This window comes from Catharus ustulatus, chromosome Z (assembly GCF_009819885.2).
Source record: "Catharus ustulatus isolate bCatUst1 chromosome Z, bCatUst1.pri.v2, whole genome shotgun sequence".
Lineage (NCBI taxonomy): Eukaryota > Metazoa > Chordata > Aves > Passeriformes > Turdidae > Catharus > Catharus ustulatus.
In genome coordinates, this window is record NC_046262.2 from 9,053,259 (window position 1) to 9,078,807 (window position 25,549).

General features: G+C 53.1%; 1 protein-coding gene across 3 annotated transcripts in view; it reads right to left on the reverse strand.

The window, feature by feature from the left end:
- The window catches only part of FAM214B (family with sequence similarity 214 member B), a 45,563-nt gene extending 20,787 nt beyond the window's left edge, over nucleotides 1–24,776 (reverse strand). For 2 of the 3 annotated variants that reach the window (XM_033085428.2, XM_042780153.1), the window contains exon 1: nucleotides 2–683. The gene's annotated coding sequence lies outside the window, so the exon portion shown is untranslated. Of the gene's footprint in view, nucleotide 1; nucleotides 684–24,726 lie in introns of those variants that run through there. The other variant, XM_033085429.2, reaches the window with a different exon arrangement.
- Between the last annotated feature and the right edge of the window lie 773 nt (nucleotides 24,777–25,549).

The window sequence follows — 25,549 nt, forward strand, 5'->3', positions numbered from 1 at the left end:
CTCGACTTGTGGCAAGGTGCAAGAAGCGCTGTCAATGCAAAAGAGCGTTTTGTGAGGGACACCAGCTGCCTCGAAGCCTCGCTCCTCCGGAGGGACAGTCCTTGGGAAGGAGACCCCCGAAGCTGCTGTTTGGCCTCCGCTGCCCTGCAGGGGAGATGCCTGGCCCGGCAGGATTCCCAGCCCGCATCACATTCCCGGCGAGACGCACACGCGGCACATGCAGGCTCCTGCTCGGCGCCTCCACGGCAATGAAAAGGCACAGAGGCTTCTGCCAGAAAACAAAGAGGCAGCGGCAGAGCTGGGGGTGGGGAAAACTCTCCGCTGCCCAAGAGGATCCCTGCAGAGGCTGCAGGATGCTGCCAGGCTCCACCGCAGCTATTCACCCCCACTGGCCCGAGGTGGCACCCACTTGCCCGGCACAGGGAATCGAGGGTGGGCACCCCCCTTCCCCTTGTCCTTCCTGAGGCAGCGCCGGGTGAGAAGTGCTGGAGGACACGAGCCAGGCCCAGGACAACAGCTGTCCACAAGCAGCAAATTCCTGTGTGCTGGCTCCACATAATAAAAAGCTGTGTCTTTCACCTCGGGGTAGCTGCTGCGCAGGGGAAGCTGCAGCCACCACCGCACCTGCAAGCCCTGGCGAGCCCCATGGCCTTGGGCTTGGGGCAGCACAGCGGCCTCAGCAGACACCTTGTGGCAAGAAACAATGTGAAAGCAAGCCCTTGGCCACCCAGGCACAGGGACATGTCAGCCAGCTCCCTTCCAGCCCTCCTGTCCCTCTCCAGGGGTGGTGGCCCACAGGACCTCAGCCACTGATGAGCCCACAGACTGGCTGTTCCAGTCCAGAGCTTGGTGCCAGCTGAAACCAATGGAAATTTTTCCACCGTGTGATTACCAAGTCACATGCCTGTGCAGCCAGTCACAGAATGGCTTTGAGAAGGCAAGTGGATCCGGCCAAGGGCAGGGACCACTTCTGGTCTGCACTTCTGTGACACCCGAGGTCTCTGGCCATGACCAGGACACCAGTGCACTGCCACATTTCAAGTTCAATAAGGAATGTTTGTCCCCAGACCCAATCTGCATGAGGCCCTCACCATTCTAAATGATCTACAAATTTTAGCACCAAGAGTCCCTTTTGATTGGGGACTGATGTCCCAAGAGGAGGAATAACACCCTGCAGCTGGTGTCTGCATCAGAAGCCCTGCAAACTGTTTATTAACCTGTTTAACTCAACTCCAGTGGTAAGATAATCACTCACCAACTCTGCTCCTGTCAGCTCCCTGTTCTGGGCTGTGCACCATGGGAAGTATGATCTAGGTGTGCAGACAAAACAGCCCAGGCACTTTCTGGGTACAGAACCATTAGCTGGGTACAGAACCAGGAGCCTCAGACAGAGAGCTCTGGTGGTGGGGTGGTGCTTTGCAAGCTGGGAGAAGATAACAGGGAAATCAGCAGGTGATGGCAGCCCTGTTACTCCCAGCTTTGCTATCTCCTGTCTTCTCCCTCTGTCACCACTGCATACAGGCACAGGTATCCAAAGCCTCCTTACCAAGCCAGCTCCTTCTGTAATCTGATGCCCTCTAGCCATTCACACTACCTCTTTCCCACATCCTTCAGCTGTAGGATGTATCCCACAAATGTGCTCCTCTTCATTCCACCCCATCCTCAACCACTGCCAGACCCTGTTCTGTTTCCATGAACCCCCCCAAGGCAAACCCCTAGCTCTTACCTGTGCTCTGCTGCCTCCTCATTGCTGCAGTTCATACCTTAACTTATGCCAGGCTCCTCTCATTCCCCATCACCACACACCCACAGCCCCCCAGCCCAAGCCTCCTTGCACACAGCCCCCCTGATGAGTCCCTGACACCCGACAGACCCACGGCACCATCACCTTTCCGTACCTCCCCAAACAGTCATCAGGCACCTCGGGGCAGTGCAGAACGTCCCATGGATGCTGGATTGCTCTGATCAACTCCAGGTGTCAAGGCTACACATTTGAAGAGGGAGTAATAGGCTTGCAGTGGGGAAGGCAGCAAGGATTGTGCACTGCAGCACTTGCCCCATGGGAACTGCCCCTCCCCACCGCAAGCCCTCTCGCAATACACTTCCTTTTACTGTAAGAGCGCTCCAAGGGAGGTGCTTCAGCACAGGCACTCGGGCCTCCCGCTTGGTTACCAAGCTGCAGCCTGCAGATAAGGCTGCAGCAGCTGTGGGGACATTCAGCATCTTTTCCACTCCCTGACTGGACGTGTATGTGGCACAGGGGGAGGAGATACCGCACACAAACACACACGGCTGTGCACACCCACCCAAGTCACCTTTCCCCAGCTGCGATTTAGAAGGGCTCAAGTCCAGTCAAGTGACATGTGCTGGGCAGGTATTTGGGCCATAAGGGGGAGGCTTTGTCCATCTTTGATTTTAAGGAGATGGACACAGTCAAGGCTGCTGCAGGGAAGGAGTATTTCTACAATTAATTCGATGTCCTGCACCTTGTCATAGAGAAGGAAAACCTCTCTTTCATGTAGGACTGAAGGTGAAAAACCCTGCTGGACTTAGAAAAAGGGTGTCACAACTGTCATCCAAACATTCACACTGTTGGCCATAATGACAGTAAACACATGAGAGCAGTCCTAAGAAGGGAAACATGGGGGTAAGAGGGACTGTAGGCATATCCATGTGAAGGGCAGCAAGAGACACAGTCCAGCTCCTATTACACCCCATGAAACTGCAAACCTGGTCCACACAGAGTGAACTACTCCTGGGGCCCCACAGACAGCAGAGGCAACTAAATCAAAAACATCTTAAACCTGGTGGTTGATCTATGCCCTGAGGACACAGATGTCCCTCTAGACCTGACCTTCCTAGGGAGACAGAGCTTGTGTCTGGCCTAAGAGCTCTCCATGGCCTACCAGAAACCATCATCCCTTGCCACACAGCACTGGCTCCTGCAGCTGGGAACAGACCTCAATGACCTCTTGGCCCAAACCACCAGATCCTGCTGCTCCCAATGTGCAGGAGGGTGCTGTAACAGAGATATCCAAGTAAAGCCAGCATGCCCAGAACAGTATTGAGTTACATGTGGAATGCCAAAGCAGGGAGAGCAGAGCGCACAGGGCAATGGCAGCCCAGCATCAACAAGCCTGAGGGAAAGGCTGAAAGGAGCAACTTCAGAGGGGATCTGGGGACTAACACGGTTTATGAGAATGTTCGAGACCTTGAAAACCCACATAAAGGGAGCCTGACCATCCACCCAGCCACCCAGATGAGAAAGCAGATGTAGCTACTGCTGCAGGTCAGCTTAACCCAGGCACTAAGGCTACAAGCAGACCCCTTTGCTCTGGTTCATTACAGATTTGCAGACAGGATGGACCAAACACTGTAAACACCTCTGAACACTTACACATCAGACATGGGCTTCGGCAGCATCAGACACCAGGTCAAGGCTCAGAGACACAATAAATCACAGAGTGAAGTTGTTCCTGAAGACAAGGCTCATACGACTGCCAGCAGCCAGCTTTGCAGAAGGACAGGATCAGGGAAAGAGCAGCCATGAGAATAAAAGGCTGGCAAAGAAACAGAAAATACTGGGAGCAAATAATTCTTTCCAGACAGTCCTTTGGGCTCATCTCAGCATCCATCTGCTGAGGATGGTCAAGCAGCTGGAACCTTTAAAAAAGCTCCCAATGACTTCCCTTCAAATCCCCACTATCTCTGGGCAAACACCATGGGAAAGATATACTTTCCATCTGGAGGACTGGAGCCTAGCATCCTCATGAGCATTCCAAAAACACCAGTACCTTCTACACATCACAGCTCAGTGCTTCCAGCAGAGCAAGGAAGATGCTTTACATCCTGTGTTTCACTGCCCACTGGCTTCTTGTGTTCATGTGGGAAAGAAACAGAGATGGGTGCTCCTGCTAAGAGAGGCTGGGGCAAATGAATGAGCTGAGCAGTGCTCCTAAGGCAGTGCCCCCATCTCCCACCACTGCTAATACCATACAGATGAGTCCAAGTGAGAATGGGACAGACAGGACAAGACCCCAAGCCCTCCATGTACCTCCAAGCTGGTCAGTCCAATAGTCCATGAGATGCAGCATTGCTAAGGAACCTGAGAATTGCAGAACGGAGGAACAACAGTGGGAAGGGACCTCAGAGGGTTTGAGTGCAATTGTGCTAACAGCAGAGCCAAGTTCAAACAAATTGCTTGGGGTTTGCCCATGCCAGAGGCAGGAAGTCACCAAGTGTGGAAACCGTCTCCCTTCCCTGGGCCCTATTCCAGAGTCTAACTGCCTTGCAAGGAAATATTTTTCCTAATATCTAATTGGAATTTCCCTCGTGTGTCATTGCTTCTCATCCTGCCTCTGGGCACTTCCCAAGAGAGCCAAGCTGCAGCTTCACTGCAAACCCACAGCCTGCAGCAGCAGTGAGAGCCCCCCTCACTGCCTTCCCTCCCCCAGGCTGCACAAGCCCACCACTCAGCCTCTGCCACTGCAGCACACAAGAAGCCAGAGCTCCAGCTCATCTCTGGAGACTGCTGGAGCCTGCTGGGCTCCATCCTGCCCAGCCAAGGGTGCCACCAGGGAGGACGGGAGGTACCCGCATTTGCATACCTTGGGGATATTGAAAAAAGACACTCATCTCAACCTGAGATCAGCAGGAGCTGCTTTTGTTCAAGTATCTGATCCTTGCTCTGGTTGGTAGCAATACCAGTGCCTCCTGCAACACACCTACGTTATTCCAAGACAAAATTCCCAAGTACCTGCTCCAAGAAGTTTGGCCCTAGACACAGAGAGCTTTGGTTGTGCTGCTGTAGCTCTGACACCAAGGCTGCCTCCACCATGCCCATGAGGGACCTGTCTGCAGGAGCGATGAGAGGACAACTTTGAGTCCAATTCAGCAGAAACCAGCTGTGCTGGATGGAAACCCAGCAGTCCAGAGCAGGTCCCTCCATGAGGGAAGCAGCCATCTGTGACCCTTGCAATATCTCCAAGGGTCTGCAGCAGAGCCCATGTCACACAACGGGTGTTAGAGCCAACAACCATCCATGTTCCCAAATCTCCAGTGTTTTATCTGCATCCCAGCTCTTCCTCCATGCTGTCTTCACTCAATCCAGAGCTATTTGTTTATCATTCTCTGCCCCAACAAGTATAACTCATTTTCCCATCCTCCATCTGCTCTCTCAGACAACTGGGCAGGATCTGACCAGTACAGAGGCTTTCTCAGCTTGCCTAGAGCTGGCTGGACACCCCACTGCCTGTGTGGGGATGAAGATCCACCTGATTCACTGGAGGCAGGCATACCTGGTCCCTGCACTGCTCCCCTGCAGTACTCCTCTATGGGAAAGACTCAGCACCAAAGATGCCCCAGGCCTTTCCAGGACAGCAGCATACCCGCAGCCATTGCCTCTACCTGCTAATCCCTACGGCTTTCCCAGTTCTCTGGCACCCTCAGTCCATCTCCCAGGGACTCAGCATGAGCTGCCAGACCCCTGGGCTCCCTCAAAGCCCTGTCCTACACACACACCTGCCTTCAGCTTCCACTGACTCATTCCCCTGTGATTCAGTCCCTCCTGACTAACTCATTTCTGCCACAGCCCCATGCACAAAGGCAGTGAGTGTGTGTGTGCAAAATGGGCAATGACACTGCAAGGCAGCAAACTGGGCAGGGAGCCCGGCCATGCCAGAACCCTTGCCCCCCACAGCACCCAGAGGGGTGGGGGTGACACCACTGGCTCAAGTCCATTGTGAGGAGAAGGGGCAGAGACAGGCTGGAAGTGCTGTCAAGATAAGGAGCAGTGCTAGAGGAGGCCCTTCCTCCAGGCTCCGAGGCTGCCTTCCAGGCAAACCCAATCCCTTTATCAGCCCAACCCTGCTGGCTGTGGGAGGGTTACCCAGCACTGCCACAGCTCAGATCCACAGGCAAGATGTCTGCCAGCCAAGCTGCCCTTGGGTACAGCCAAACGTGCCCCCCCAGGCTGTGCCCTCTTCCTTTTACTCTCCAAGGTGGACAGATTCCTGGGAGACAGAAAATTACTTCTTTTCAGCGTGGCCATGGCCAGCTTGCATCAGCTAATGCCACTGTGCATGCAGGGCTCACAGGCTTGGCCAGTTCCTGAGTGTGGACAGCGCAAGTCACACACAGATGATCTGTGCACACAGAGATCCTCTGCAGGCCGCTCCTCTGATTGACAATTCCCTAGTGCTTGGGGCTGAGGCTCAAACAGGCTTTGTCCCACATCCTTTCCCTCCTCTCTTCTCTACATCCTGGTCTGTTCCCAAGGCACACACACTGCCTCCACCCGCTAAGCCCTTCCGAGGGCTGCCCAGGTAACCTCAGTCTCCTCAGAGAGACCAGAGCAGACAGAGGTGACAAGAGGAAGATGGCACTGTGCAGCTGTGCCAAGCCCAGTGAGAGCTGTGGCACGCACAGGGGCTCTGCACATCCATCTGTGCCTGAGCACAGGAGAGCTGTGGTGTGAGCAGGAGATGCTGCTCCATGCAGCACACCCAGTCACAGCCCTGTGCCTCTGCCTGTCGGAGCTGCAGAATCCATTTCCCAGCTACTGCAACAGAAAATTACTGCATCATACAGGCTCTTTTCTCACTCTTTCCTCTCCACATCCCATGGGTCAGAGTCATGCTGACAAGGGGCTCTGGTCCCTTTCACCCAGGAACACCTGGCCAGCTGCAGCTGCACACAGGATACTTGGGACAAGCACACTGCAGGAGAACAAGTCAATCAAGCATTATGTCTTCAGCAGGGTCACACAGCCCCAGCTTAGACAGAAAGCCCTGACACCTAGGAGTTAAGGCCAAAGTAAACCATATTTTGGCCAGGAAGCGAGGGACAACAGTTTGGGCTGGCATGTCACATATTAATAGGCACACAGAATGATTTTCTGCCAAAGCTTCTGATTGTATGCCAGAACTGCTGCTTCTCCCTGGACTTTTAAATTTTTGATCCTCATTATGTATACACAAGATTTTGTCCCATGGCACCCTTACGGGTTCCTGCAGCTTCCCTTCTCTGATCAGGAGCTCCAGTACTTCAGGCCCCTCATAGGGAAGAAGCGGGGAGATCCACAGTGCTCACCATGTGTCAGAAGGGCCAACACCATGGTCACAGTGTCACTAAGGTCACAGCAACTGGGCAAGCGCCTCAACAAAACTCAGCAACCACCAACACAACAGACCCAGCAATTTAAATGCACATGCTTATATCAGCCTTAGCACCACTGAAAAGATGGGCTTGGCTACAAACTCTGGGAGCCCCTGAGAGACCAGCAACAAACCTATACGAGCTCTTGGACACGGTCAGCTCCCTAACATAGCCCCCAAGCACAGAGGGAGCTGAGGGACTGCCCTACATCCAGTTAAGCAGCTGGGGACTGATCCAATTTGAGCCAGACTGACTGACTTTTGAGCCAGACTTTCCTGCCACACCCTCCTTTGTGACTAACAGAGGGGTAACATCCCATCTGCAACACCCCTCTCCAGCTGGAATGGGAGAAGGAGCAGAGCAAAGACAGCCAAGCTGCCTCTGCTCTATTCTAGCATCTTTCTCACACCAAGGGGAACTCTTGCAAATGTCTCATGTTTCCATCCTGCAGTCCAGGTGGCTGAAAAGAGTGGCAGAGTGTTCACCCAAAATAAAGAGAGCAGACCCTGCTTTCTTTAAACAGCACATTCCAGGAGAGCCACCTGGGAACTACCAGCAGAGAGGAGCCCACTTATACACCCACATTTATGTTTGTTAGTGGCAAGCTTCTGCAGCACAGGTGAGGCCAAAAGACAGGGTGGGAAGAGAGGATTTGGAGCAACAATAGATGAAGGAATTCAAGCCTTCTCAAAGTCAATGCTAAGCAGCAACAAGTCCATGAACATGCTTCTGCTGGAACAGTTCCAGGTTACTGGGACAGACACACAGAGAATGACCCCAAGAACAGGCTGGCTAGCAAAGTGAGCAGGTGTTTTGGTTTCTGAGAGCTCTAAAACAAATACCCCTTCTCATGCAGCTCTGTCCTGACTTTCTCATGCTTAAAAAAGTAGAGAAGTCTCTAGGCTGCTAACTTAGGTGATGGCTGCAGAGACCCTCATGGGATATTCCCTAGAACCAACTTTCATATCCTAGGCAGATCGCAAACAGTCCTTTGCTCCAAAATCACATCTGAGGTCATCTGATCCAACATAAAGATCAGAAGTGGAATTACGTTAAAATAAAAGATCAGATGGGGAAGCAAGCCTGTGCCAGTGGATGGAGCTGAATGGCCAAATGCCTGCTAAGCTGGTACTTAAAATCTGAAAGTTTTAAGGACTAAACCACCTTTTTCTGTACACATCTTGGGTGTGTGGGCTGCATGGCTCATGCAATCCAAACCTCAAAATGGAAACTACCTGTGTCTACTTTTCATCTTGCTGCAGGAAGGGAAACAGAGGTTTCTGCCATCCATCCCTTCCCAAGCTCCTTTTGCTGGACCCTCTGCTGCTGTGCCCCCTGGGACATCCTGAGCAGATCACATTAAGAAGAGGAGCTTGGAAACCAGCTAGAATTGGGTTTTCCTGCTCAACTACACATGAAAAATCCAGTTTTAGCTCAGGTGGGTATGAAACTTCCTCTTCTGTCAAGGTAAAATGTGTCTGCAGAGACTCTCCTCTTCTGCATTTTGGAAAGATCCTTCCTTACAGGCACTGCCTTTTACCCTCTGCCGCCTTCACCAGCCCTGAGTGGGCTGGAGTGGCCCAAGTTTAGGGTATACAGAGGTGCTGCTAATTCAGGTGCCATGTGTGGGGGCAACAGTAAATGCAATAGCGGGAAGGAGGTGGAGCAAAACCAAACTTCCCAAAAATCTCACAGAGAAGGTGCCCAGCCTTGTGTTCAGTCACTATTATCCCAGGACACAGTTCCAGTTTTCACCTGCTTTTAAAGCGCTCCACTAAGTTGCTCTCACTGACTTTCACAATTTCTTTTCTCCCTGCCCCACTTCCAGCAGGGACCTCAAAGGCTGCTGCCTCCCAGCAAAAGGGTCTCCATGACCTTTGTAATTCAACACACTGGGAAAGGCTCAATCAATTCCCTCTATTCCTAGGCCAGCACAGACCTTAAAAGCCCTCTTTGTTCCTGTTACAAACCCTATCCCACAACCATGGCTTAACCCTTAGGGCACCGCCTCAAATGAAGAGCTTCACAGAAGCAAGGCAGTTTGCAGCATCCATGGGAAGCTGGACCTACCTTCCACTTACAAAAGAGCTGTACTGACAATCTGCTGGTGGCTCGAAGGAAGCATCAGATACACACAACAGGCTGGGAGGGATGTCTCTGGTCATGCTCATCATCATTACAAACTACTGTACCTCACACTGCTGCAGCAACACAGGCAGGGCTTGGCCTTACACCTCTTTATAATCTCCTGGTTTTGCTCTGCCTGCCCTCAGTTCAGCAGGTTTATTTCAAAACATGCTCCATGCATGCAGACTTGGGCTTACACAGAGGAATAGGGATGAGGAAGGAAACAACTGGGACTGGGCACCCCCACTGTCAGTCTTGCAAGGACTCCAGTGCTCCTGCCCGTGCAGAGCCACTGCTCCATGACCAGGAGCAAATCAGAGCCAGTGAGGGATGCCAGGCTGTTACTACACAGCCTGCATGCTGATTCTTGCCTTGTCTGAGATAAGCTCAGACCCACATCCTGACCAGCAGCCCAAAGTCATAAGCTGGGGAAGCAGTGCCAATGGCCTGTGAATAATTATACACCCTGGGCATGGGAATGCAGAGGACATGGAAGGTACAGCCAGGTCTCATTTCCTAGCACGATCCCTGGCACAGGAAAAGGCAGTATGGAGAAAGGGCTGCCAAAAATGCCAGCTCTGCAGCTGCAATAGAGCTGCCCAACACCCTGAAACACCAGTTCCATGGCAGACAGAGCCAGCTTGTACCACTGCATCCCAAAACACCACCCCAGCAGACAGGATGGGGTAAGGCCACCTTGCAGCACCCTAAAATGCCATTTCCTACAGCTGCTGTAACTTCCCCTCTGCCCCTTTCCGGTCCTGCTCCACCCCGTTCTTTCTCCTCAGACCTCAGGGAAACTGATTCACAGCATGCTGACCCTGCCCTGAGGCAGGAGAGTAGGTGGGCAACCCAGTCCCTGGCAGAGCGTGGGGAGTAAAGCAGGAGTGGTACTGAGACCTCTGAGAACCCCAGCAATGGGGAGGTACCCACATAGTCCACATCAAGCAGCTTTCCCAATTGTGAATCTCCACAGTTCCCACCTCTCTTAAAGCAGAAGTTGGCCCCAGTCTGCTGCTGGCCATACAGACTGCACCCAGCTCCGCTGGGCTACACAAACTGACTCATGTGCTCTCTGCCACCTGAGGGGACCAGGACATAGAGCAACTTAGCATAGCCCAGAAAAAAAACAAAACAACAAACTTGAATTGAAGACCTGCATAGAGAATTATAAATCAGAAGAGTGCCCTAGGTCTCAAAAGGCTGGTAAGGGACTAGATGCTCCATTGAGAACAAGTCATGGCATTCTTTACCTTAAAAGATTCAGGTGTTTGAGTAAAGACTTGATACTCTGGTCTAGCATTAGGAGCTGGTAAGTTTCCAGGTACTGACCTCAGGCTCTCTGTTTTTATCACACACCTACAGAAACCCTTTTGAGGACCTGCCAACCAGTAAAGCTTCTCAGGACCAGGTCTACAGCAGTGTTCACCCACAGCAGAACCCTTTAAAATCCCTGATTTTATAGATGCAGTAACAAACCACTGCTCATCTATCTGCCTGGCAGACAGATAACTTAAATATTTGTTCATTCAGGCTGTTTAATAACATTAAAGTTATGGTTTCTTGAGTATGTTTTTCAAGATTGCAGTGAGGTTAAGAGCCCAGCATTGCCTAGTTCAGCTGGGACAAAGAATAGGAAAACCTAACTCAAGCTGCAAAAAATGCACAGCTATTACACACTGCTCATCTGTAAGTCTCCTGGCATCTTTTCCCAGGCTTCTGTCTTCTTGATTGCCTCGCTCCACCTTCCTGGGGAACTCTGAAAACTGACCCTTTCACCCCTCCCCAGGGAAGTGTGTTAAGGTGGTATTTGCTATTATTGTCATGCAAAGCATAACATTATTGCAATACCCTTGCCCCAGCTCTATCTCCCAGGACAACACAATACTAGATGAAATTCATTATCCCCTATCACTTTATGGTACTATCTTTTCATTTCTCTGTTAACACACATCAGAGACATATCAAGTTTCAGGCCAGCTCACTCCAAAGGAAATTCTCTCTTGCCTTACAGGGATTTGCACAAATGATACCTCTTCTTTTCAGTACCAAAAAAAGCCCAAACCACCACCAAAAAGTAATTTAAGAACCTCAACCCACAAACAAAAAAAAAAACATACCACAAAACAAAACAAAAAACCAAAAAAAAACCCCAAAAAAACCCAACCAAAAAACCCCCCAAAAAATCCCAAAAAAAACCCAAACCCAAAAAAAAGAGAAAACCTATACTCCAAAAATAGCACTTGAAGGTTCACTTAAGGACAGAATTTTCTCTCCAGACCACCACTTTGGTCAGACCTTTCCCAGGCTCTGGAGGGCAGCATTCTCACTGCTGCTACTCAAACAGCTTCATCAGCAATGTTTGGAGTCCTGTAGCGAGAAAGCTTGAAGGGTGAGATGCCTGTTCCTTCCCAAAAGTGCCCAGTACATGAACACAGGCATTTCCTGTTTCTCCTTGCTTCCAGCCTCTGCTACAGGGTGGCCTCTGATAGCAGCCTTCCTCTGGAAACATCACTGCATTTTGCTCAGTTACTCCAACACTGTCATATTGTAGGGAAACAGAATTAAACAGCTGAAATCTGTAATAAATCATTTCTACTGAGCTGCTAGGGAAATTGCTGCACAGAAGAAAGAGAAGAGCTGTAAGTCTGTTTCCTCAACAAATCTAAGCCACAAAACAGCCTTTGGTTACCGGGAACAGGCACAGCAGCAAGAGGAGCACTTTCAGGATGGCAGATTGATGCCACCAATTTTTCTGTTCTCTCTCTCCAGATTTATCACATGGCCAGAACTGATCATTACAAATACCTTAAGATCCCAGACTGTCTGCCTAGGAAAGAGGTCGGCATGAAAATGAAAAGCCTGAGAATATTCTAGTTCCGCAAATACAGCTTATATTTTTAGCTTTTGCTGCTAAAAAGATGAATTGCAAGCAAAGCTCAGACTCCCTACTTGATGCCATAACTGCTTTATTTTGCTGGCAGCCACAGCAGAGAGGATCTTGAGAATTACGCCCTTTGTCCACTGCTGGCCCAGCTATGCTAATCTCATCAGCAATGCAAACGCTGGTATAGAAAGGGCTGAGTGGCAGTGCTGGCCTGACAGCTCCAGCAGCGCTGGCTGGCAATAAGCAAACCCTGGTGCATGGCATCCAGGCATTTTCTCCTGGCCTGAGTGGAACTACGAGTTGGCTCTTGCAAGCCAATCTGTACATCACAGCTGGACTCAGCTCCCTTCTCACAATTTAGGGAATTGAAGGTAGAAACACCCATGGAGTTGAAGTTTCCACTTGGTCCCACTGATCAATCACCTCTCTGCTGAAATCCCCACCACTCTTCCCACAGCAGCAGCATTCACATTGGTCCTGATGTCCCACAGGGCACAATTTTTCAAAGTGACACTGCGTAGAATGGTGTCCCCACTCGATTACAAGTAGGCATGCATGTTCTGGACTTGCCTCAGGTAATGCAGAGGCAAAGCCAAGCAGCACGTAACCCACACAGTGCTCTCCCAGCTTCGACGCCACAGCTCAGCCAGGAGGAAATCTCTCTTGGCTGCCTCTCCCTAAATGTTTATTCCAGCACTGCCTATCTTAACTCCTCCCCAAATTGGCAGCAGAGTATATGGCCCCACTTCGGCTTTTTTGGTCCTTTGTGCTTAAAACTGTGCAGTATGAACAGGTAAGACAGAAAAAGAGGGGGCAGCACTTCAAAGATGACACGGTTGTAACTCATGGGATCACAGTGCCCATGAGACTGAGCCTTGGGCAGCGATCTTGGCAGGCAAGGTGTTTTACAAATGATAAGAGAAAACATCCTCTGCCCTAGAAAATGGCAATTCCCACCCCACCACACACATATGACCCAGAGCCTCATCTGCTGGGCTCTGCATCACTCCATGGTATTTCACAGCACATCTTGGGGACTCGGTCTAGAGGAAACATGAGAAACCACTAGCCATGAAAGGGGGTCAGACAGAACTACAGTGTGGCTCAATGGATTTTCTACCATTCTCTGCAACCACCTGCACCCATAATATAATGTAACACCAACTCCTGCACCAAGCGCTGAAGGTCATATATATGGAAAGCAGTGCTCCAACTGCTGACCCAAAACTGCCTTCAGTAGATTCCTCGATGGGAAGGAAGCTCCAGCCCTCAGTGCAGAGCAAACTGTTCCCCTCCGATAGCGGAAGGAACCTGTTGGAAGTGAGGGAGGAAGGAGCCTGCTGTCTGCCACGGGCGGCTTTCCCAGAGCCTCCACGTTCCAGCTTCCACCTCCTTGTTTGCTCTCCCTTGGGAACACCAGGGTCTGGAGTCCAAGGAACATTGTGCAAACAAGTCTAGACTATTTGTGAGTTTCAAGATGACTGAAACTGCAGAACTGGACAGAACTGGGCAGTCCATACAGAATTTACAGTAACCTTACAACACAGAAGGACACTAGGGCACATTGGAAAGGGTGAAATGGTTTTCAGGGCAATACATGAGACCTTGCACCCTGGAGAGGTCACAGCTCAGGCAAGAATTATGACATTTGTGAGTGCAGAGCTATTTGGGTAACTCACAGACAGGCATCCTTTCCCATCCATTTTTGACTGAACACCCTAGTCCCAGACAGACTCTGTCCACAGGCACTAGAGCAGCGTGTGCCACCCCCCTGGCAAACCCACACACCTAACCTCCACACATCTCCAAGAGCATTGCTCCCCTCTCACTCTGGGCTGGGCACAGAGCTGTGGCAGGGCGTTGCAGCTCGCTGCCAGCAGTGACCTTTGAGAGGTGTAATGAGAGAGGTTTACAGCTCACACAGCCATCCATATTGACACGAGCAAGCTGTGCTTGCCGCCAGCAGGTCCTTTTCCCTGGCTTACATCCAGGCCTTTAGGCGAATCATGGATGACAGGCCAGGTCTCAGTCACACTCACATTATGGTCAGGCTGGAGATGGCTTCCTGACCCATTTCCTCTGCTAGTGAGCGCATGATTTCCCCTTTAACAACATGAGCCAGCTCTCTTACCAGTATCTGGCAAGGGGTCTACCCAAAGGCAGTTTCAAAAATGTTTAACTTCTCCTTTTCCTGCCCCAGAGGATGGTCTCACACTGTATCAGAGGGGTCACAAGAGTGTCTGTTCTCCCTCAGATACACTGGAGCAGGGAAACTAGCTGTGCAAGGTGGACAGAACAGCAGAGCACAGGGCCAGGCATCCTGGGAAGGTGCAGTCATGGAGCCACTTAGGTTGATTAACTGAGCATAAGCAAGGGCAGCAGAATGACTCGCTTTCTTCCATGTACAGTGAGAGGGATCAAGAGACTGGTTTGTTCCTGGCTGAGCCTGGCCTTGGCTGGGCCTGCTCTGCAGCTCAGGGCTTCAAACCAAACAGGTTTGTGAACAGGAGCTGGCTGCCCACACTCCAGCAAGGGGCGAAAGAGGGGAGAAGATGGGCAAAACACCCCTGCCCACTCACCCTGGGGCTGCTGCCAGAGGAGAACACTTCCAGATGCCAGATTGCCATGCAGGAATCCAGGGGTGTCAAGCCCACGGCACAGCTGAACTGAGGGCTGTGGCACCTTGCACATTTGCCCAACTGCTCTTCTGCCTTGTCAGTGATGCTGCCAGAGGCAAGTTGCCATAGCAGTACCCTTCAGCATGCTCCCCTATCTCCCCTGTCTCTGTTCCCTCTTGATTGTCCTCTCCCTGCTGCCAGACACACAAAACACCCAAAAGCCTCAATACACCCCCAAAAGGCAGCACCTTCACCAAGGAAGGAAAGGGGCAGAGGTGGATGCCCACTCCCACAAGCCCTCATACCTGCCCACCTCAGGAGCAAGATCCTGCTCTGGACCCAGGTGCCTTGCACCCCACCTGGTCTATTCTCAAGGCAAGGCACAGGAGAGCCACACTGACAGATTTGGGGAATAGAGGCCTTTTTAACTGCATCTCCTTCATGCTGTGGCAGGCAGGGATGCTTCAACATCCTCACCTGTCCCATGGGCCTGCTCCATGGGACTGACATGCAGCCCCTGTCCAGTCCAGCCCAACACAGCTGCCTGCAGGTCAGAAAGCCCCAGGAGCTCTTCCTACATTGCAGCAGCACCAGATCTGAAAGGAATGGGGGTCTCAGACTCTTCTTGCTGCATCCTGGCAGGCACCTCCTAAGCCTCTGCTCTTCAGTTTCAGACAGAACTGCTGCACCAAATGCCATTGTGGCTTGAATTGGAGACAGGATCCTGCTTTGTTTCTTGCCCTAAAAACTCTTCCCATTGCTATGTGCCACTAAACAGTTACTCAGCCTCGTGGTAGGCAGAGCTCCTCTCTTTTTCACCTCTCTCACACAGGTACAAGTCACATGGGGAAGACAAAGGACCCTCTTGAACCACGCTCAGGAGTGATACCTGCCAAAATCCTTCAATGTGAAAATTCAACAACTTTGCCGACAAGCAAAAAAAAAAAACCCAAACCAAAACTTCTAAAAGCTCTGCTTCTCTCTCTTGTTCTGCCCTTTCCCACAACCAGTTACATCACTTGAGGGCTATAGCAGAAGCTAGCAAAGCCTCAGTCCTGATCCAGGATGAGTCATGGAGCTCCGGAGGCCGTGCAACTTCCTTCTGATACCATCAACCATGCCTTACACAGCTAAAAATAAAGATGGGCCAAAACTGCAGAGCCACATCTTGCCTCAACACGAAACTTAGCAATGCTCAGCATTGCTGAAAAATTACCTGAGCAGGTGGAAACCAAAAAGTGCAGAGAAGCCAAAAGTCTTGGGTGTACCAAGAAGGGAGAGGCCAGGAAGCCTCACCCTGTGCCTTGCTGGAGGGCTGGAGAATGGTGGAGGCAGAGGACAAGTGGCCATCCAGCCATACAGAGATGGCCAGAACCAGGATCTCATCTCACTCAGCCGTGGCCTTTGCAGTATTTCCACTCCTAGAGGTTTTGTGGAAGACTCTTTTCAATGCATGCTCCCATCTGAGACAACAGGAATCAGCTACTGCTAATAGGAAGGATGCTGCATATTTGGCAGAAAAACATTTGAAAGCTGCAGTCTGCTTCCCACCAGGCAGCACATGGGCATCTGCAAAGCAAGGTCCAAGGGATGTTCGGAGCTAAAGGTTAGACAAAGGGGTCACATATACAGCTGATATGGCTTAGATGTTGAGGTAAGTGAGGAATTCAAAATTCTTCCTAATCCCTGGGACATTGTGCCCAAGCAAAACCTTCACACATGAGGATACAGGATTTTCACACAGATCTTAGCAGGAAGTCGTAGGATTGCACACAAATAGGAGCTCAAGAGGGACACCAGCAACGCTCAGAAACCTAAAATAGCCTCAGCAGATGATCCTCTGCTCCATTCTTGGGAGCAGCAAGAACTGAACAAGGATCCAGCTGTCCCAACACTCCCATGAACAGGATCTTTGAATGCCCGACCTATTTGCAACAGAGATGGTAGGGCAAATAAGGGATTCCTTGCATAACTCCAGTGCCAATATCCACAAGGAACCCCGAGTCCCAGTTCTGAAGGAGAAGGCAGCATTTTCTTGAGGTTTTCAATAGAAAGACTACCTAGGGCTACCTCAGCTGGTCAGACTCTGGGGCAAGGGCAGCTTACACACACCAAGAGAAGGCTGGAGGATGTTAGGCTAACTGCTTTCTTTTGAAGATATAAACTTCACTTTGCCCAGTCCTTAGTTTCCCAGCACAAGGTTCCATGCCATTCCCAAGAGAGGCACTGCAATTCTGTCCATAGGTCTGCAAGCTGTATCAGTTTCCAGACTACTGCCAGTTGCACTATCTCAACCAAAATTGCTAATTCAATCCAAATGTAAACTCACTGATATCACCTGGGTAAGGTGATATACAAACCAGAGAACAGCTTCATGCTGTGGCCAAGCAACAGGAAAAGCTTCTGCTTTACACATAAATGGGAGATATGCTGTCCATTAAGAGATTAAGTTAATTGGTTAGCAAGGAGGGGTGGGAGAAAAGTGGATCTAGTACTGTGCCAGAGAGGTGAGGCATTGGCACAGGTTGCTCAGAGAAGCTGTGGATGTCCCACCCCTGACAGTGTTCAAGGACAGGTTGGACAGGACCCTGAGCAATCTGGTCTAGTGTGTGGCTCCTCTGACCCATGGCAGGAGGGTTGGAATGTGATTTTTACAGTCCCTTCCAAACCAAGCCTTTGTATGATTCTGTGGTGAGCCCTGTGTTAAAATGCTCGATGTTAAAGAGGGAACACAGTGGACAAGCAGCTCCAGCAGAACTGAAAGCAAACCTTTTCTCCAGTCTTTGCCACATCCCTCATCACTAAGAGAGATATAAAATCCCATCATGGAACAGGTATTATTGGTGCCACAACCCATCTGGATAAAGGGGCTGCTCTGCTGTCACTGCATTGTGTGACTGGCAATCTGCAGCACAGAGCACTGGCACGAGAAAAGGACTTCTTTCCTTCTTTTCACCTTCACAGGTAAATCTATCCCTGCCTCACCCACTGTGGGTACCACTTCAGCATCAAGCTGAAGGATGAGATGGCCTGAGGCCGAGTTTCCAGTTGCCTCTGGACTGGTCCCAAATTCCCTGGCAGACACTTCAGAGGAAGAGCTGCAGAGCCTGAGTAGCCATGCATCCTAAACTGTCTTCCCCATATAATCTGTCCTAGCCAAATCACACCTGAGCTCTGGGATGAGAGAAGGGTTCAGCCTGCCCTGCCATAGGCACAGTCCTGATGAGGGCACCCTTCCAGCTGAGAGCACACCATGCAGGTGGGGCAAACACTGCTGGATTCTAGGCAGGAACACAAGCATCCATGGACAGGGCAGGAAGCACACAGCCATCTCAGGCTGCTCCAGGCTGGTTACCTCAGCACAGGTAACATTTCTTGCCAGTGGCAATACAAAAACTGCTTGTCCTCCTGAAACATCTCTGAGCCTCACACACCAAAGCCAAGCTACAAAATCCTGGTTAAAAGCAGGGAAAACCCAAATACTTCTAATAGAGAACATGAATACATCTACCACAAGCCCTGGGTAAAGTCTCAGCTGGGTTCAGGCGAAAGACAGCAGGGACCTGCAGCTGGAAAATGCTCCCAATTCAATCCTGCTGGCATGCAGAAGGATGAGTGTGGCAAACAGCACTGACTGCAAGTTCCCAAGGGTTTAGAACACACCACCCTTGAGCTACTGACAACTGTGTGCAGGGTTCAACAGTCTTAGCAGCACAGGTTCCACACATCCAGGCTCTCTTTGCCACACTGACAGCCAGGTGGAATGCAGGAGCACCCAAAAAACCTTGGCTGTGGGAGAACCTCACCTAGGTGACATCTACTTTACAGTGTGAGCCAAGGGGAGAAGAGTGCAGGGATCTCTGTTTCTTCAGGCTTCCCTGATGATGGAAGGGAAATCAGTGGTGTTTGAAAGTTGCTAACCTCAGTGTAGGGCTGAAGCTGACAGAGAAGGCAGCTCTCAGCTGTCAGCCCTCACAGTGTGGCCAGGAGGTTGCTTGTTCTGGCTGTCTTGGGTCACCTGGAAAGACAAGTCCACATGCACAGGTTCAGCTGGAACACTGGGTGAGCAGTAACTGCTCATCCAAGCCAAGTGAGTTAGTGGCCCATGCACACAAGTGAGAGACCCCAAGCACCCCACCAGCTCATAGATCCCACCACATCTTTTACCAGCTGAGGCTGCCCCTCCACTTGCAGCCCTGACTCCCTCCTGGGTTCTGGCTACCCCCAGTTCCCTGCACAACTCCAGGTGGGCACACAGTTGGTTCTCCAGAGAGCTGCTAAGGTCACATCCACAATCTCTGTTCCCAGATTTCAGTGGGAAATAAAGGCCTTTCTGTGCCTTTGGCTTTGTTCTTGTCCACCCACACGGCTGTAGGTTTCTCCACCACACAGAATTTGCTGTACTCGAGTGGGTGCGCTGGCATATATCTGCAAGAACAGGCGCCTGGTGTGGTCTGCCTGCAAAGCCACCCCATGGAGACACAGAGCCAGGGCAGGGAGGGACAAACTCCACTGCTGGAGAGACACCCCTCCCAACAACCCAAACAGACCAAGACAAATCCAACGCCGCAGCGTTTCCCAGGCTACAGGGAAGGGAGAAAACGACAATTGCTTAATAGAAATCTCTGAGAAGCCTGCCAACACCATCACAAAGATGTTGTTTAAGTCTCCTCCCCAGGCTCCCAATGCTTTAAGTGCAGACCACTGGAGATCACACTTTGTGGGGGCTAGGTCCTTGTGCACAGCAGGTCCTGAAAACCAGGACAGTATCAACCTGCCCCGGATCAAGTCTGAACTTGCCCTGGCTGCAGGCATGATGGGCAAAAGCTGCTGTGAGGCAGTCCCTGCTCCCCATCGGGACCATCCACACAGACTACCACCCTGCAGCACACCACAGCACAGCCCAGCTGTGACCAGAGCTGCTGTGCCAGTGAGCAGAGCACTGTGGGCAGACAGGCTGCCAGTGCCCCAGAAGCACAGCCTTCACTTTGTGGTACAGGGAGGCATGGCCACACTACCCTACTGGGGCTTCAGCCCTTAAAACGGGCCTGAGGGCACCCAGAAAGTCTGTGCTTAATGACACCTGCACTGGGATGCCAGGAGAAGTCCCACCTGGAAACTGCACCAGCTAGGCACAAGGGCTATTGTTTTGGAGAGTTTACAAGCAGAACAAGCCCCAGTAAATGCAGCATGTGCACATGTAAATATACATATATTGAAAACCCTCCACTGAGTCCCTGCTCTAGCACACTGTTTTTCAGAGAATGCTCAAAAGGCGCTAAGCCTGAGCAGTGACAAGAATTGCTTTGGACATGGCTGAAGTACTGCCACCCACATACTGCAGCAGCACAGGAAGCAATGGAAATGTATCTGACAGGGATGGGTTGAAAACACTACCCAGGAAGAATGCAATTACCTCAAATGGACTGAGGCCAGGAGATCTGGATTACCACCTCAGCTCTTGCATAAAGGGCTTTGCATCTTTGTTCACTTCCAACAACAAGAATCTCAGGGTTGACATCAGCCCTGGCCTGGGACATGGATTTGTTACTAAAAAGCACTTCCAGCTGAATCACTAACTTCTCATTTTGCAGCACACAGGACTCCTTTGAACGTTTCCCCTCCAAGTATTGTTCTACTATCATGCTGCTTAGCTGGGGGATTGTCCAGGCCACAAGGCAAGTGTGACTGCAAACCACTGGCCAGTCCTGAAAAAGCTCTCTGAAATGCAGAGCATGCGAGCCCAGTTGCTCTTCATTCAGGATTCACAACCAGCTGAAGATGCAGATGGAAACAGGGGGAAAACATGTTAATTGGCAGCTAGGCATTCACAGGCCAAGCAAGGGAGACTGTGAAAGAGAGGGGCAGAGCCAAAGGGAGGATGAACAGAGACACTTCCCTGTCAAAGAAAATCATTTTCCAAGCAGGCCTCAAACTTTGTGAGACCAAGTCCTCTGGAGGTTATATTCACCTCACGAGCAAAAGCAAAATGAAATAACAAAGGAACTGAGCTGGTGAGAAAACAGGCTCCAGGGAGCAGAGGTGCCAGGCGCTGCAGACAGAAGGACGGATCAGAAATACAGTAACATGCCATTACCAGGACACAGAGACCCACACAGCTCCCTGGAGCAAGGGGCTCCCTGGGAATTATGCGACGTGGAGAGACATCAGGCAAAAGCCTCTCACAGAAGACTCTCACAAAGTAACCTGCAACAATCTCACTAAGTAACCCACAACAAGCCATCTGCCAGCATACAAATATCTCCTTTCAGGATTTCTCCCATGCTGCCCTTCACACCTGTCCTGTTTCAAACCCGACTCATTAATTCCTCCAGCTACCAAAGCCTCTGATAATTTGATTACAGCTCCATTGACAGCATGCTGAGGACACCACTTTTCTAACCATATGGCTTCACTTTCTCCTTTCACGTCTGTGGTCACATACCTATGAACAACAGGTTTTCTTGTTCTGCATCAGGAAGTGTCCAGGCCCCCAGGCATGGTGCATTTCCACACAGTACACCATGGTGCCAACCAGATCTAGCAGAGGACAAACATGGGCAGGCCCAGAGCAGTGCGAACACGTAAAGGACTTGGGAAGAGCCAAGAGTCTTTGACCTTGAAGATTCAGATCAATAACCATCTCCTTCAATCACCCTCAGACTGAGAGAGCAAAGTTTGGGTATCTCTGGCCTCTGCTACTCAGCACAGTCATGCAGAAATGTGCCAGGACCAGCAGCCTGCAGCAGACAGCAGGGAGGAAGACCTGGGGGCAAAGATGTGCTTCTCTTCCCTCTGAGGTCCCTTGAACATAGGGAGGGAACTTCCTCCTGCTCTGCATTCTCAGAGAGAGAAAAGAGCTGAGGGCAGAGGGGTTGAGTAAGCACAGCACCAGCTGAGGGAGGGTGTAGGGGCTGCGGCCTTCATCCAATTTGGAGTAAGCCAACAGGAGTGAAAGAGCAGCCCTACCAGTAAAATTTAAATCATTACTAATTCCCTGAAGGCCACTTCTGGAGAGGGAAGACATGAAAAATAGAGCATGAAGAGCTGCTCTGCACAATTTGCTGCAAAAGCAGGGAAGCAAGTATGTTCCTCAGCAAGCTGTGCCTCTGAATAGCAGAGTTCCCAAGATGCAAAGTGACCCCACCAGCTTTCCTTCCTTCAGTGGATAAGAAACTTCTCACATGGGGAACAGAAACAAGGTGGGCAAGTAGCACAGTTGAAACTGCCCCAGCACTTCTCCAACTGTGGTCCACAAGCCGAGCTCACCAAGGGCCACAGCTGTACAGCTGTAGTGACAGCAGGGCTCTGCTGTCCTGACCACCCCAGGCTCTATGTGCAAGCCCCACCAGAGTCAGAAGAACCCAGTGTTACAGCTAAATGTTATGGGAGCAGGGGCTGGAGGTCAGCCCGGGGCAAGCATTGACTCCCTGGCAACAAACAGTGTGGTAGCAGCAGCCTGCCTCGGAACCAACTCTGACCGAACCCCTCAGCCCTGCCAACTCCCACTGGTGCCTGCCCTGGGGCAGGACTGCGTGCTGGGACACGCAGAGTCCCCACAGTGCTGGGACACGCAGAGTCCCCACCAATGCTGGGACACGCAGAGTCCCCACAGTGCTGGGACACGCAGAGTCCCCACAGTGCTGGGACACGCAGAGTCCCCACCAATGCTGGGACACGCAGAGTCCCCACCAGTGCCGGGACATGCAGAGTCCCCACAGTGCTGGGACACGCAGAGTCCCCACAGTGCTGGGACACGTAGAGTCCCCACAACGCTGGGACACGCAGAGTCCCCACAGTGCTGGGACACGCAGAGTCCCCACAACGCTGGGACACGCAGAGTCCCCACCAGTGATGGGACACGTAGAGTCCCCACAACGCTGGGACACGCAGAGTCCCCACGATGCCGGGACACGCAGAGTCCCCACAGTGCTGGGACACGCAGAGTCCCCACCAGTGCTGGGACACGCAGAGTCCCCACAACGCTGGGACACGCAGAGTCCCCCACAATGCCGGGACACGCAGAGTCCCCACCAGTGATGGGACACGCAGAGTCCCCAGCAATGCCGGGACACGCAGAGTCCCCACGATGCCGGGACACGCAGAGTCCCCGCAATGCCGGGACACGCAGAGTCCCCCACAATGCCGGGACACGCAGAGTCCCCACCAGTGATGGGACACGCAGAGTCCCCACAGTGCTGGGACACGCAGAGTCCCCACCAGGGCCCCGCTGCGACCTGCACCACGGGAATTGCTGCTGTGAAAAAAGGCCCTGACGAGGCTTTACAGGATGACTTCATCCTCCCAGTCCTCAGCCTAAAGCCCAGCCCTACCAAAAGTAACTCCAGCACTATCACATTGGGAGTTTTCTCCTGTGTCACCTGCCGGACCTTGTTCACCTCCTCGTGTTACCAAGCTTGCCAAGACACTGCTTTGTGTCAGGGTTCAAGCCTGCTACGCTCTCCACAATTTCCCAACTTCCCCTCTTTGCTGATGCCAACAGACAGGATTCAGGGAGAGGGCAGGTCTGTAAGCAGATCTCTACTTGTCTGATGTTTTTAAAAAGGCAATGAGGGGAAATGACTTTTAAATTTTAAATTTAGAGCACAACATTCCTCTACCATACACTTTCCACAGCAGCTGCAAATTCCGCACTCCTTCTTTCAAAGAAAAATAATAAAAGGAGTGTGGAAACCCCGGAGGTAAGCCCCTCGTACTGATGGATCATGTTCACGGGCGGGCTGTGAGCAAGCCCACCTCCCCAGCACCCACCACGCAGCCATTCCCTCTGCCTTCCCTACCAGGCCACCTTTCCAAACACGATACCCGGGCTGCTGAGCGCACGCCGCCTGCGTGACTCCTGTACAAAACCCGCAAAATGCCTGAAACCCTCGCTAGGTCGGCAGCTGCCGATTTCGGGTGGGTGACTGTCCCCGACGGGCCCTTCCGCCCGCGGCTGGCTGTCACCAGAGGGCGGCGGATGCCGGGGTTCACATCCGCCCCGGCGCCCACCCCGCAGCCCCACGCCGGGGCCTGGGAAGGGACCCCGGGGGCAGGTGCGGCCCGAGCCGCGCCCCCCGCGCCCCCGGGGGGACGCAGCCCCACCGCCGCGGGCTGTCCCGGGGGACAACACACCGCGTCCCAGCTGGGCTGGAGCTGATGCCCGCGGGAGGAAGAAGAAGAAGAGAAGGAGGAGGAGGCCCCACCGTGCGGGCAGAGCCGCGGACAGGCTGTCCCTGCCCATGTCACAGCGCAGAGGACGTGGCCCTGGTGGGCGAGACCAGAGGCAGCGCAGCCTCCCTAAGCTGCGGGGGAATGGGGAGCCGGGATCGAGGACACCCCGCAGCACAGCCTGCACCCCGCTCCGGTCCCTCCGCCTCCCCCCACACCTGCCTCTGCCAGACACAGCCCTCCCGAAACCTCAGTTCCCCTGGGCACCGCCTCCCCCCCCCCCAAAAGTCGCTCTGCGGTCACACCGCCGCCTGGCACCCCTACAAGCCCCATCCGCCCCAGCACCTCCTGCCACAGCCTCCGCCGGTGCCAGGCCCCTTGCCGGCCCGAGTACCCCGGCTACGGCTCCCCACTCCGGTCACAATCCCCAAACTCAAAGACCCCCATCCCGCTCATAATGTCCTCAGCTCAGAGACCCCCATCTCGGTCACGGTCCCCCGCTGCTCATAGTCCCTCATTCCGTTTACGGCCTCCCTCATACTACCCGATCACGGCCCCTCCTGGTCGCGCCTCCCCCAGCTCCCGCTCGCCCCTGCGGTCTGGGCCCCCGGTCCCAACGGCCCCCCTGAACCTTCTGGAACCGAGGGATGGCGACAGAGATGGGACGCACAAAGTCCCTCGTACGCCGCACGGGCGGTCCGTCCCCGCCGGAGCCCGGTTGTGCCCCGCGCCCCCCGGCCCTGCCCGCCGCGGCCCCGCCGGACCCACCAGCGCCCCCTCCGCCGCTGCCGCCGCGGCCCCGACTGTGCGCGGCTCCTCCGCTCCTTCCGGGTGCCGCTGGGGACACGCCCCCGTGCCCGCCTCCCGCGCGCTGATTGGTGTTCTGGGCGGGGCAGGGCGCGGGGCGGGGCGAGTCGGGGGACAGAACAGCCAATGGGAGGCAAAGAACCGCGCCCAGACCCCGCCCATGGCCCGCCCCCTCCACGTGCGGGTGTGTGATGACAGCGGGGAAGGGGCGGGCCCAGGCGGGGCGGCTCCTCATTGGCTGACGACGGCGGCGGGGGCGGGGCCTGTCCATGGGCGGGGCGGGACTGCCGGCCGCAGACCCTGCGGGCTGAGGGGGAGCCCGGGGCCCGTAGCGGGGGCATGTCCCACAGGCGGGACATGTCCCACCCACGGACACGGCCCCACGGACGGGACATGTCCCACCCACGGGCACGGCCTATCCCACCCACGGGCACGGCATGTCCCACCCTCGGGCACGGCCCCACAGGCACGGCCCCAGGGGCAGGACGTGTCCCACCCACGGTCACGACGTGTCCCACGCCACGAGCAGCCGTCTGATCCCTAACGCGTCCCACCCCAAAGGTGCCCCCGGCTCCACGGCGTGTCCCACCCTGCTCACACACCCACGGGCACAGCGTGTCCCAACCCCACAGTCACCCTTCGCCCAGCCCCACACGAGCGCTCTCTCGCCCCATGGGCATGGCCTCCAGGTGAGACCCCGCGGTGTCCCACGTCCCGACTGGGGTCACCCTGGTGTTCCCCGCTGCCGGTGCCACCCACCCACACTGCCGGCCTGGGAGCTAGC